We start from the raw sequence: 12,829 nt of genomic DNA on the forward strand, positions 1-12,829 counted from the left end.
CCCATCCATATCTCTTAGTTATTTATTATCTTTTATTGTGTTTTGATTTTTACATGTCTGCCTGCCTTACAGTTGTTAGCACCTATGCTGCAGTGTATAATAGCTTTTTTTTTTTAATTGAAGGATATACCACCTACGTATGTGATTTACAAGCCAGAAATTTTGAGAAATAGGAAACCTTTGTCATCAGCATAATCAATGACTGAAAGAGTTGGTGCATATTTCAGGAGCTCCTTTACATATCTGGTAGAAAGATTTTGAGGAATATGTTCCATATAACCTCCCAAATATAACTTGGTAATACATTCTTTGCTGGATATTTTCCCTGTTCTATCCTAATTCTACCTAATAATTCAAGTCTACATATTATTTGCTATCAATATTTCTATGCTGTTTTCTAAAAAAACTACTAGCCACGTATCTTTTTCTCTTAGGCTGTGTCTGCAGAAACCATATATAAGATAGACAGCATTGTTCATAGGTACTCAGTTGCTCAGTCATGTCTTATTCTTTGCAACCTCATGGACTATAGTCCACCAGGCTCCTCTGTCCACGGGATTCTCCAGACAAGGATACTGGAGTGGGTTACCATTTCCTTCTCCATGCGATCTTCCCAGGGATCGAACACGTGTCTCCTGCACTGACAGGCAGAAAAAGCAAAACCTCAGGATTGAAATCTGGAATTTGATCACTTTGCAGTTCAAAAATAAATAGATAAATAAAAGGAGGACATATCAACAGTAAGATGTTAAGTAGTAACTTCTCTGGCATGGCAATATGAAACTGGATGCAGGTAAAAAAGGATGAGGTCTTATTTAGAATCTCCAATATTTGAGAGCAATAGTTATACATGTACTTGTATCTATTCTTTTTCCAATTATTTTCCCATTGTTTCATAACAATGAAATTATTAAAGGGATAGAGTTTGTTGTTCAGTTCAGTTCAGTCACTCAGTCGTGTTTGACTCCTTGCGACCCCATGAATCGCAGCACGCCAGGCCTCCCTGTCCATCACCAACCCCCGGAGTTCACTCAGACTCACGTCCATAGACTCGGTGATGCCATCCAGCCATCTCATCCTCTGTCATCCCCTTCTCCTCCTGCCCCCAATCCCTCCCAGCATCAGAGTCTTTTCCAATGAGTCAACTCTTCGCATGAGGTGGCCAAAGTACTGGAGTTTCAGCTTCAGCATCATTCCCTCCAGAGAAATCCCAGGGCTGATCTCCTTCAGAATGGATAACTGCTATTGATTCCCTGAAAGAAAGAAAACAAGCAAACAACCAAGCAGGATTTAGTTGGCCAATTACAAACAGAGCACAGTGTGAAAGTCACAAGGCTCTGTGGCAGCAAGACCCTGATCTCCTGCAGCTGAGGGCAAACTGTGCAGGGAATGGGCCTAAAATCTGACTGTGAGAATTGCTGGTTTTTATGCTTGAGAGCTTCCTACCCATACTCAGAAACCAGCCCCAGTACATTAGCAGCAAGGAAAGACAGAAGAAAGAGTCAGACCATGCTAGACGGTGTAAGAGGCTGGTTTAATAAGCAAGGCAACTCACACATGACACTTATTTTGGGTGGTTGTGAGACGAGTGGGTCTCTTTACATGCTCACTGAAATCTTAAAGGTATATCAGAGGCCTTAGCTTGGTTCAGCATGTATTCAGTCCAGGTGGTCTCAACACCATATTGCTCTCTCAAGGCTGTGTTCTTGAAAATATTTCCTACTGTCGGAATAATGGACAGAATATTCCAAGAATAGAGGAGGATATAAGGGGCCTGTGAGTCCAGCCCATGGGTCAACCGGCAAAATTAGGTCCTCTTGATGACTTCTTCCAACAGAATTAATAAAAGAACCTCCATGCACAGGGGTGAGACATCTTCCATGCAAAACTAATGGCACTGATGAAGTAAAGACACTTGAATGGATACACTTGCAAATCTTGAATCCTGAGATTTCCATGAATCCTCTAGGTTATTATAAATGATTTTCTTTCTCTTGCTAGAAGATATTAAGATTCCTTTGATTGGAGCCCGTGAAAAAGTAACACATGAGGCAGATAGCCTCATTAAGATCTCCTTAACTTTTTTTTTTTTTTTTGCTTTTAAAGTTACTGATAAATTTATTGTCAAAAGAAATAAATTTTTATCTTATATTAAAAAAAAATCTGACCTCATTTCCCACTGCTACCACTTCTAGAGCAATGATTAGGACCAAGTCAGCTTCAGCATGACAAGAGCACAGTAACCAGGGCCTCAGACTTCTCAGGAAAAAAACACTTGGGTTACCCTATGAGGCATACAGCTGAAATTGGCAACCAACTTAAAGATGAGGAATGTCTGGAATAGACCATGGAGGAGGGAGATGATAAATATCAATTGCATCCTCAAGATCAAATCAGATGCAGCCACTGTAGTTCATTCTATTAAACTCCCATTTGTAAATCTTTTTATTTTTTTATATTATGTCATTAGAAGTCACCTTAGGAAATCAGTGATAAGAGGGAATGAATTTAACATGGGTTGTGAATGTGCCTGGGCAGACAGAATTCTATCACTGCCCTGCCTATATCGACTTAACACATCCTATCCATGCACATCAGCTCTCTTTTCAGCTGCCAGCCACCGCATCTTGGGGCATATCAGTCAGGTTTCAGCCAGAGAAGCAGAAGCAAAATATACCTACAAATCACACACACACACACACACACACACACACACACACACACGCACACACCAAAGCATTGTCTTAGTTTACATAATCGCAGGAGTTGGCTAAGCATGTCTGAAATCCTTAGAGCAGGCAGAGTCAGGAAAGGAAGAACGAGGTAGGCCGAAACACATGAGCAGGAGTTAAAGTTCTTGTACACAGGAAGAATTTCATTTATTTCTCAGAGAAGCTTCAGGCCCACGTGTAGAGCCTTTCAACAGATTTAGTCAGGACTAGCCAGATTATCCGGAGAAGGCAATGGCACCCTACTCCAGTACTCTTGCCTGGAAAATCCCATGGAAGGAGGAGCCTGGTAGGCTGCAATCCATGAGGTCACTAAGAGTCAGACATGGCGGAGCGACTTCACTTTCACTTTTCACTTTTCACTTTCATGCATTGGAGAAGGAAATGGCAACCCACTCCAGTATTCTTGCCTGGAGAATTCCAGGGATGGGGGAGCGTGGTGGGCTGCTGTCTATGGGGTCCCACAGAGTTGGGCATGTCTGAAGCGACTTAGCAGCAGCAGCAGTAGTAGCAGCCAGATTATCTAGGATGATCTTACATTTAATTCAGAGGGACTTTACATCTCAAAATCTCTTAACAGCTGTTCTTAATGTTTTACTGAATAACTGGGGACTAAGAGCTTGGTCAAGCTGACAAATCAAAAAGGCCATAGCAGAGGACTTTCTCTAGTGGAAAAAGAACAATCTGTACCCTTGTGGGCCAGGCTAGCAGAATCAGGGATCAACAGTCCTCAACCAAGGTTAAATGAGTGTTGATGGAAAGTACTACAGTTCTCTCACAGCCTAGGCAAGTTAAATGTAAGGTATGCACTCTAGGCTGCCTCTCAGTTCTTGAGTGGAATTAAGTTATAGACACCTACAGGTACTGATGGTTCCTACTCTTTTACTAGTTTCTCCCATGATTATTTTCCAAATAAACGACTTTCACTGGAAACCTTGCCTCTGGATATACTCTGAGGGAAAATAAAGAGGTTAAGTAATGTACTATGCAGGTCAGGAAGCAACAGTTAGAACTGGACATGGAACAACAGACTGGTTCCAAATAGGAAAAGGAGTATGTCAAGGCTGTATATTGTCACCCTGCTTATTTAACTTCTATGCATAGTACATCATGAGAAACGCTGGGCTGGAAGAAACACAAGCTGGAATCAAGATTGCCAGGAGAGAAAGAAAAAGATGGCGGAGGAATAGGACGGGAAGACCACTTTCTCCCTCACAAATTCCACAAAAGAACATTTCAACGGCGAGCAAATTCCACAAAACAACTTCTGTAGGCTGGCAGAGGACATCAGGCAACCAGAAAAGCAGACCATTGTCTTCAAAAACAGATTTTTAATCTTTGCTCTTAGGTTTTTGTTGTCAATTTTGTACATTTAAAAACCCAAACTTCACTACCCAAGTTTACCTGAGAGCGAGATTACTGGCTTGACCACTCTCTCTTCCTTTGGACTCTCCTTTCTCTCCACCAGGTGGCCTCTGTCTCTTTTCTCCCCCATCTCTTCTCTATCCAACTCTGTGAATCGCTGTGTGTTCCAGACGGTGGAGAACACCTAAGGAACTGGTTACTGGCAGGATTTGTCTCTCTCCTTCTCATTCCTCTCTCTTATCCTCCTGGCCACCTCTGTCTACTTCCTCCCTCTCCTCTTCCCCGTATAACTTCGTAAATACCTCTGAGCGGTCCAGACTATAGAGCGCACATAAGGAAGTGACTACTGGCTAGCTTGCTCTCTCCTCTTTTGATCTCACCGCATCTCATTCCAGTTACCTCTAACTACTCCCTCCATCTTCTCTTCTCCTTGTAACTCAGTGAACCTCTCTGAGTGTCCCTCAAAGTGGAGAAACTTTTCATCTTTAACCTAGATGTTTTATCATTGGTGCTGTATAGATGGAGAAGTCTAGAGGCTACTGTAAAAATAAAACTGAAAACCAGAAGCAGGAGGCTTAAATCCAAAGCCTGAAAACATTAGAGAACTCTTGAATTCAGGGAACATTAAACAATAGGAGCTCATCAAATGCCTTCATACCTACACTGAAACCAAGCTCCACCCAAGGGCCAACAAGTTCCAAAACAAGACATACTACTCAAATTCTCCAACAACACAGGAACACTCCCCTGAGCTTCAATATACAGGCAGCTCAAAATTATTCCAAAACCTTTGATGTCTCATAACCCATTACTGGTTACTCCACTACACTCCAGAGAGAAGAAACCCAGCTCCACCCACCAGAACTCCAACACAAGCCTCCCTAACCAAGAAACCTTGACAAGCCACTGATAGAACCCCCACCCACAGTGAGGAAGCTCCATAATAAAGAGAACTCCACAAATTACCAGAATATAAAAAGGCCACCCCAAACGCAGCAATATAACCAAGATGAAGAGACAGACGAATACTCAGCAGGTAAAGAAACAGGAGAGTTGCCCACCAAACCAAACAAAAGAGGAAGAAGTGGGGAATCTACCTGAGAAGGAATTCCGAATATTGATAGTGAAAATGATCCAAAATCTTGAAATCAAAATGGAATCACAGATAAATAGCCTAGAGACAAGGATTGAGAAGATGCAAGAAAGGTTTAACAAGGACCTAGAAGAAATAAAAAAGAGTCAAAATATAATGAATAATGCAATAAATGAGATCAGAAACACTCTGGAGGCAACAAATAGTAGAATAACGGACGCAGAAGATAGGATTAGTGAAATAGAAGATAGAATGGCAGAAATAAATGAATCAGAGAGGAAACAAGAAAAACAAATTAAAAGAAATGAGGACAATCTCAGAGACCTCCAGGACAATATGAAACGCTCCAACATTCGAATTATAGGAGTCCCAGAAGAATAAGACAGAAAGAAAGATCATGAGAAAATCCTTGAGGAGATAATAGTTGAAAACTTCCCTAAAATGGGGAAGGAAATAATCACCCAAGTCCAAGAAACACAGAGAGTTCCAAATAGGATAAACCCAAGGCGAAACACCCCAAGACACATATTAATCAAATTAACAAAGATCAAACACAAAGAACAAATATTAAAAGCAGCAAGGGAAAAACAACAAATAACACACAAGGGGATTCCCATAAGGATAACAGCTGATCTTTCAATAGAAACTCTTCAGGCCACGAGGGAATGGCAAGACATACTTAAAGTGATGAAAGACAATAACCTACAGCCCAGATTACTGTACCCAGCAGGGATCTCATTCAAATATGAAGGAGAAATCAAAAGCTTTACAGACAAGCAAAAGCTGAGAGAATTCAGCACCACCAAACCAGCTCTCCAACAAATTCTAAAGAATATTCTCTAGACAGGAAACACGAAAAGGGTGTATAAACCCTAACCCAAAACAATAAAGTAAATGGCAACAGGATCATACTTATCAATAATTACCTTAAACGTAAATGGGTTGAACGCCCCAACCAAAAGGCAAAGACTGGCCAAATGGATACAAAAACAAGACCCCTCTATATGCTGCTTACAAGAGACCCACCTCAAAACAAGGGACACATACAGACTGAAAGTGAAGGGCTGGAAAAAGATATACCATGCAAATAGAGACCAAAAGAAAGCAGGAGTGGCAATACTCATATGCGATAAAATAGACTTTAAAACAAAGGCTGTGAAAAGAGACAAAGAAGGCCACTACATAATGATCAAAGGATCAATCCAAGAAGAAGATATAACAATTATAAATATAGATGCACCCAATATAGGAGCACCGCAATATGTAAGACAAATGCTAACAAGTATGAAAGGGGAAATCAACAATAACACAATAATAGTGGGAGACTTTAATACCCCACTCACACCTATGGACAGATCAACTAAACAGAAAATTAACAAAGAAAAGCAAACTTTAAATGATACATTAGATCAGTTAGACCTAATTGATATCTATAGGACACTTCACCCCAAAACAATGAATTTCACCTTTTTTTCAAGTGCTCATGGAACCTTCTCCAGGATAGATCACATCCTGGGCCATAAATCCAAACTTGATAAATTCAAAAAAATCAAAATCATTCCAAGCATCTTTTCTGACCATAATGCATTAAGATTAGATCTCAATTATAGGAGAAAAACTATTAAAAATTCCAACATATGGAGGTTGAACAACACACTTCTGAATAACCAACAAATCACAGAAGAAATCAAAAAAGAAATCAAAATATGCATAGAAACTAATGAAAATGAAAACACAACAACCCAAAACCTGTGGGACACTATAAAAGCAGTGCTAAGAGGAAAGTTCATAGCAATACAGGCATACCTCAAGAAACAAGAAAAAAGCCAAATAAATAACCCAACTCTACAACTAAAGCAACTAGAAAAGGAAGAATCGGAGAACCCCAGAGTTAGTAGAAGGAAAGAAATCTTAAAAATTAGGGCAGAAATAAATGCAAAAGAAACAAAAGAGACCATAGCAAAAATCAACAAAGCCGAAAGCTGGTTCTTTGAAAGGATAAATAAAATTGACAAACCATTATCCAGACTCATCAAGAAGCAAAGAGAGAAAAATCAAATCAATAAAATTAGAAATGAAAATGGAGAGATCACAACAGACAACACAGAAATACAAAGGATCATAAGAGACTACTATCAGCAATTTTATGCCAATAAAATGGACAACGTGGAAGAAATGGACAAATGCTTAGAAAAGTACAATTTTCCAAAACTGAACCAGGAAGAAATAGAAAGTCTTAACAGACCCACTACAAGCACAGAAATTGAAACTGTAATCAGAAATCTTACAGCAAACAAAAGCCCAGGTCCAGACGGCTTCACAGCTGAATTCTACCAAAAATTTCGAGAAGAGCTAACACCTATCCTCCTCAAAGTCTTTCAGAAAATTGCAGAGGAAGATAAACTTCCAAACTCATTCTATGAGGCCACCATCACCCTAATACCAAAACCTGAAAAAGATGTCACAAAAAAAAGAAAACTACAGGCCAATATCACTGATGAACATAGATGCAAAAATCCTCAACAAAATTCTAGCAATCTGAATCCAACAACACATTAAAAAGATCATACACCATGACCAAGTGGGCTTTATCACAAGGATGCAAGGATTCTTCAATATCTGCAAATCAATCAATGTAATTCACCACATTAACAAACTGAAAAATGAAAACCATATGATTATCTCAATAGATGCAGATAAGGCCTTTGACCAAATTCAACATCCATTTATGATAAAAACTCTCCAGAAATCAGGAATAGAAGGAACATACCTCAACATAATAAAAGCTATATATGACAAACCCACAGCAAACATTATCCTCAATGGTGAAAAATTGAAAGCGTTTCCCCTAAAGTCAGGAACAAGACAAGGGTGTCCACTTTCACTGCTACTATTCAACATAGTTCTGGAAGTTTTGGCCACACCAATCAGAGCAGAAAAAGAAATAAAAGGAATGCAAATTGGAAAAGAAGAAGTAAAACTCTCACTGTTTGCAGATGACATGATCCTCTACATGGAAAACCCTAAAGACTCCACCAGAAAATTAATAGAGCTCATCAATGAATATAGTAAAGTTGCAGGATATAAAATCAACACACAGAAATCTCTTGCATTCCTATACACTAATAATGAGAAAGCAGAAAAAGAAATTAAGGAAACAATTCCATTCACCATTGCAACGAAAAGAATAAAATACTTAGGAATATATCTACCTAAAGAAACTAAAGACCTATATATAGAAAACTATAAAACACTGATGAAAGAAATCAAAGAGGACACTAATAGATGGAGAAATATACCAAGTTCATGGATTGGAAGAATCAATATAGTGAAAATGAGTATACTACCCAAAGCAATTTACAAATTCAATGCAATCCCTATCAGGCTACCAGCCATATTTTTCACAGAACTAGAACAAATAATTTCAAGATTTGTATGGAAATACAAAAAACCTCGAATTGCCAAAACAATCTTGAGAAAGAAGAATGGAACTGGAGGAATCAACTTGCCTGACTTCAGGCTCTACTACAAAGCCACAGTGATCAAAACAGTATGGTACTGGCACAAAGACAGACATATAGATCAATGGAACAAAATAGAAAGCCCAGAGATAAACCCACACACATATGGACACCTTATCTTTGACAAAGGAGGCAAGAATATACAATGGAGTAAAGACAATCTCTTTAACAAGTGGTGCTGGGAAAACTGGTCAACCACTTGTAAAAGAATGAAACTAGATCACTTTCTAACACCGCACACAAAAATAAACTCAAAATGGATTAAAGATCTAAATGTAAGACCAGAATCTATAAAACTCCTAGAGGAGAACATAGGCAAAACACTCTCCGACATAAATCACAGCAGGATCCTCTATGATCCACCTTCCAGAATTCTGGAAATAAAAGCAAAAATAAACAAATGGGATCTAATTAAAATTAAAAGCTTCTGCACAACAAAGGAAAATATAAGCAAGGTGAAGAGACAGCCTTCTGAATGGGAGAAAATAATAGCAAATGAAGCAACTGACAAACAACTAATTTCAAAAATATACAAGCAACTTATGCAGCTCAATTCCAAATAAATGAACGACCCAATCAAAAAATGAGCCAAAGAACTAAATAGACATTTCTCCAAAGAAGACATACGGATGGCTAACAAACACATGAAAAGATGCTCAACATCACTCATTATCAGAGAAATGCAAATCAAGACCACAATGAGGTACCACTTCACACCAGTCAGAATGTCTGCGATCCAAAAATCTGCAAGCAATAAATGCTGGAGAGGGTGTGGAGAAGAGGGAACCCTCCTACACTGTTGGTGGGAATGCAAACTAGTACAGCCACTATGGAGAACAGTGTGGAGATTCCTTAAAAAATTGCAAATAGAACAACCTTATGACCCAGCAATCCCACTGCTGGGCATACACACCGAGGAAACCAGAATTGAAAGAGACACATGTACCCCAGTGTTCATCGCAGCACTGTTTATAATAGCCAGGACATGGAAACAACCTTGATGTCCATCAGCAGATGAATGGATAAGAAAGCAGTGGTACATATACACAATGGAGTATTACTCAGCCATTAAAAAGAATACATTTGAATCAGTTCTGATGAGATGGATGAAACTGGAGCCGATTATACAGAGTGAAGTAAGCCAGAAAGAAAAACACCAATACAGTATACTAACACATATATATGGAATTTAGAAAGATGGCAATGACGACCCTGTATGCAAGACAGCAAAAAAGACACAGATATGTATAATGAACTTTTGGACTCAGAGGGAGAGGGAGAGGGTGGGATGATTTGGGAGAATGGCATTCTAACATGTATACTATCATGTAAGAATTAAATCACCAGTCTATGTCTGATGCAGGATACAGCATGCTTGGGGCTGGTGCATGGGGATGACCCAGAGAGATGTTATGAGGAGGGAGGTGGGAGGGGGGTTCATGTTTGGGAACACATGTAAAAATTCAAGATTTTAAAATTAAAAAAATAAAAAAGTAAAAAAAAAAAAAAAAAAAGATTGCCGGGAGAAATGTCATAAATCTCAGATATGCAGATGACACCACCCTTATGGCAGAAAGTAGAGGAATTCAAAAACCTCTTGATGAAAGTGAAAGTGGAGAGTAAAAAAGTTGGTTTAAAGCTCAACATTGAGGAAACGAAGATCCTGGCATCTGGTCCCATCACTTCATGGCAAATAGATGGGAAACAGTGGAAACAATGTCAGACTATTTTTTGGGCTCCAAAATCACTGCAGATGGTGATTGCAGCCATGAAATTAAAAGATGCTTACTCCTTGGAAGGAAAGTTATGACCAACCTAGATAGCATGTTGAAAAGCAGAGACATTACTTTGCCAACAATGGTCCATCTAGTCAAGGCTATGGTTTTTCCAGTGGTCATGTATGGATGTGAGAGTTGGACTGTGAAGAAAGCTGAGTGCCGAAGAATTGATGCTTTTGAACTGTGTTGTTGGAGAAGACTCTTGAGAGTCCCTTGGACTGCAAGGAGATCCAACCAGTCCATTCTGAAGGAGATCAGCCCTGGGATTTCATTGGAAGTATGATGCTGAAGCTGAAACTCCAGTACTTTGGCCACCTCGTGCGAAGAGTTTACTCATTGGAAAAGACTCTGCTACTGGGAGGGATTGGGGGCAGGAGGAGAAGGGGACAACAGAGGATGAGATGGCTGGATGGCATCACAGACTCGATGGACGTGAGTCTGAGTGAGCTCTGGGAGTTGGTGATAGATAGGGAGGCCTGGTGTGCTGCGATTCATGGGGTTGCAAAGAGTCGGACACGACTGAGCGACTGAACTGAACTGATGGCGTTACCTTTACCAGTGCACTTTATTTATTCTTAATGTATATTCAAGTATGATATAATCTTACTCAGTTCAGTGCACTATTCCTTCTCTTTCAATGCATAAGTTTAATCTGTAATGTAGATTTAATGTCAAATATACCTTTACTAAGAGCATTTTCAAATTGCTGAATACTGAAGATTTGATTACATTTTAAAATTTTTTGTTTGTTTTCTTCCCCTTGAAATCCAGTCTATCTTCCTTGAAAATTATCCTCACCCCCTATCTACTGCTCTTGGTTAAATGTAAGATATTGCTCTGAGAATTATAGAAAAATTCAAGACATCTTCTTAATTCCCCTCTCATTATTGTGTCTGCGAAAGTAAAACTAAACTAGTAGGACTACAGTTAAGGATATTAAAATAGTGCATGTTCAAGATTATTAAAGTGTTTCCAGCAAAATGTAGTAATTTTCTTGCATTTACCTTAGTAAATTATGGGTTATTTAATGGATTATTTCACAGTAGAAAATGAAGCTTATTTTTTAGAGCAATTTAATTTTCTCAGTAGATTAGTGTTCTTCATGATATTATATTTAGAAAAGTGTACATATTAAAGTTAAAGGAAAGATACAAAAATCTTACAGATTTTTAAAGACTTTTCTAAAAGCACCAATGCAGTCTTTGAAACCCTATGCAATTATTCATATATATATATTTATATATATTAGAACAACATCTGTTTCATGAAAATAATTCACTTGAAAATAATTCAATAGAACACTGTGTCTGAGATTCTTAAGGACAAGTGTGAAATTGTTTTATCTTAATTTTCTGGAACTCTAGACAGCTGATAGAGACAGTATAGAGAGCATCTGCTGGAGTAGTAACTCCTGGGATCCTTGTCAAATTGATTGTGTTCAAAAACAACTGAGACACAAAATAAGGAGAATTTCTTACCATATTGCGTTTATAATATTGACTCAAATCTAGAAATTATGTACTTTGGGACTAAATACTTTGCTGGGCATTTCAGCAGTTTTAATTAACAGACTATTCTATTAGCTCATGGATTTCTCTCCAGGAGACTGAAATGGATTTTCACCCAAGCTTTGCTTCTATATGTCAAGACATTTTTGAATAAATAAGTAACATATTGATGTCTTAATTCTGATTTGACAAGGTTGGCTTAAAGCTCATCATTCAGAAAACTAAAATCATGACATCCGGTCTCATCACTTCATGGCAAATAGATGGGGAAACAGTGGGAACAGTGGCTGACTTTATTTTGGGGGACTCCAAAATCACTGCAGACAGTTATTGCAACCATGAAATTAAAGGACACTTACTCCTTGGAAGGAAAGTTATGATCAACCTAGACAGCATATTAAAAAGCAGAAACATTACTTTGCCAACAAAGGTCCGTCTAGTCAAGGCTATTGTTTTTCTAGTGGTCATGTATGGATGTGAGAGTTGGACTGTGAAGAAAGCTGAGCACCAAAGAATTGATGCTTCTGAATTGGTGTTGGAGGTGACTCTTGAGAGTCCCTTGGACTGCAAGGAGATCCAAGCAGTCCATCCTAAAGGAGATCAGTCCTGGGTGTTCATTGGAAGGACTGATGTTGAAGCTGAAACTCCAATACTTTGGCCACTTGATGCGGAGAGCTGATTCATTTGAAAAGACCCTGATGCTGGGAAAGATTGAGGACAGTAGGAGAAGGGGATGACAGAGGATGAGATGTTTGCATGGCATCACCAACTCGATGGAGATGGGTTTGGGTGGACTCCAGGATTTGGTGATGGACAGGGAGGCCTGGCATGCTGC

The sequence above is a fragment of the Capra hircus genome, chromosome 2 (assembly GCF_001704415.2).
Source record: "Capra hircus breed San Clemente chromosome 2, ASM170441v1, whole genome shotgun sequence".
Lineage (NCBI taxonomy): Eukaryota > Metazoa > Chordata > Mammalia > Artiodactyla > Bovidae > Capra > Capra hircus.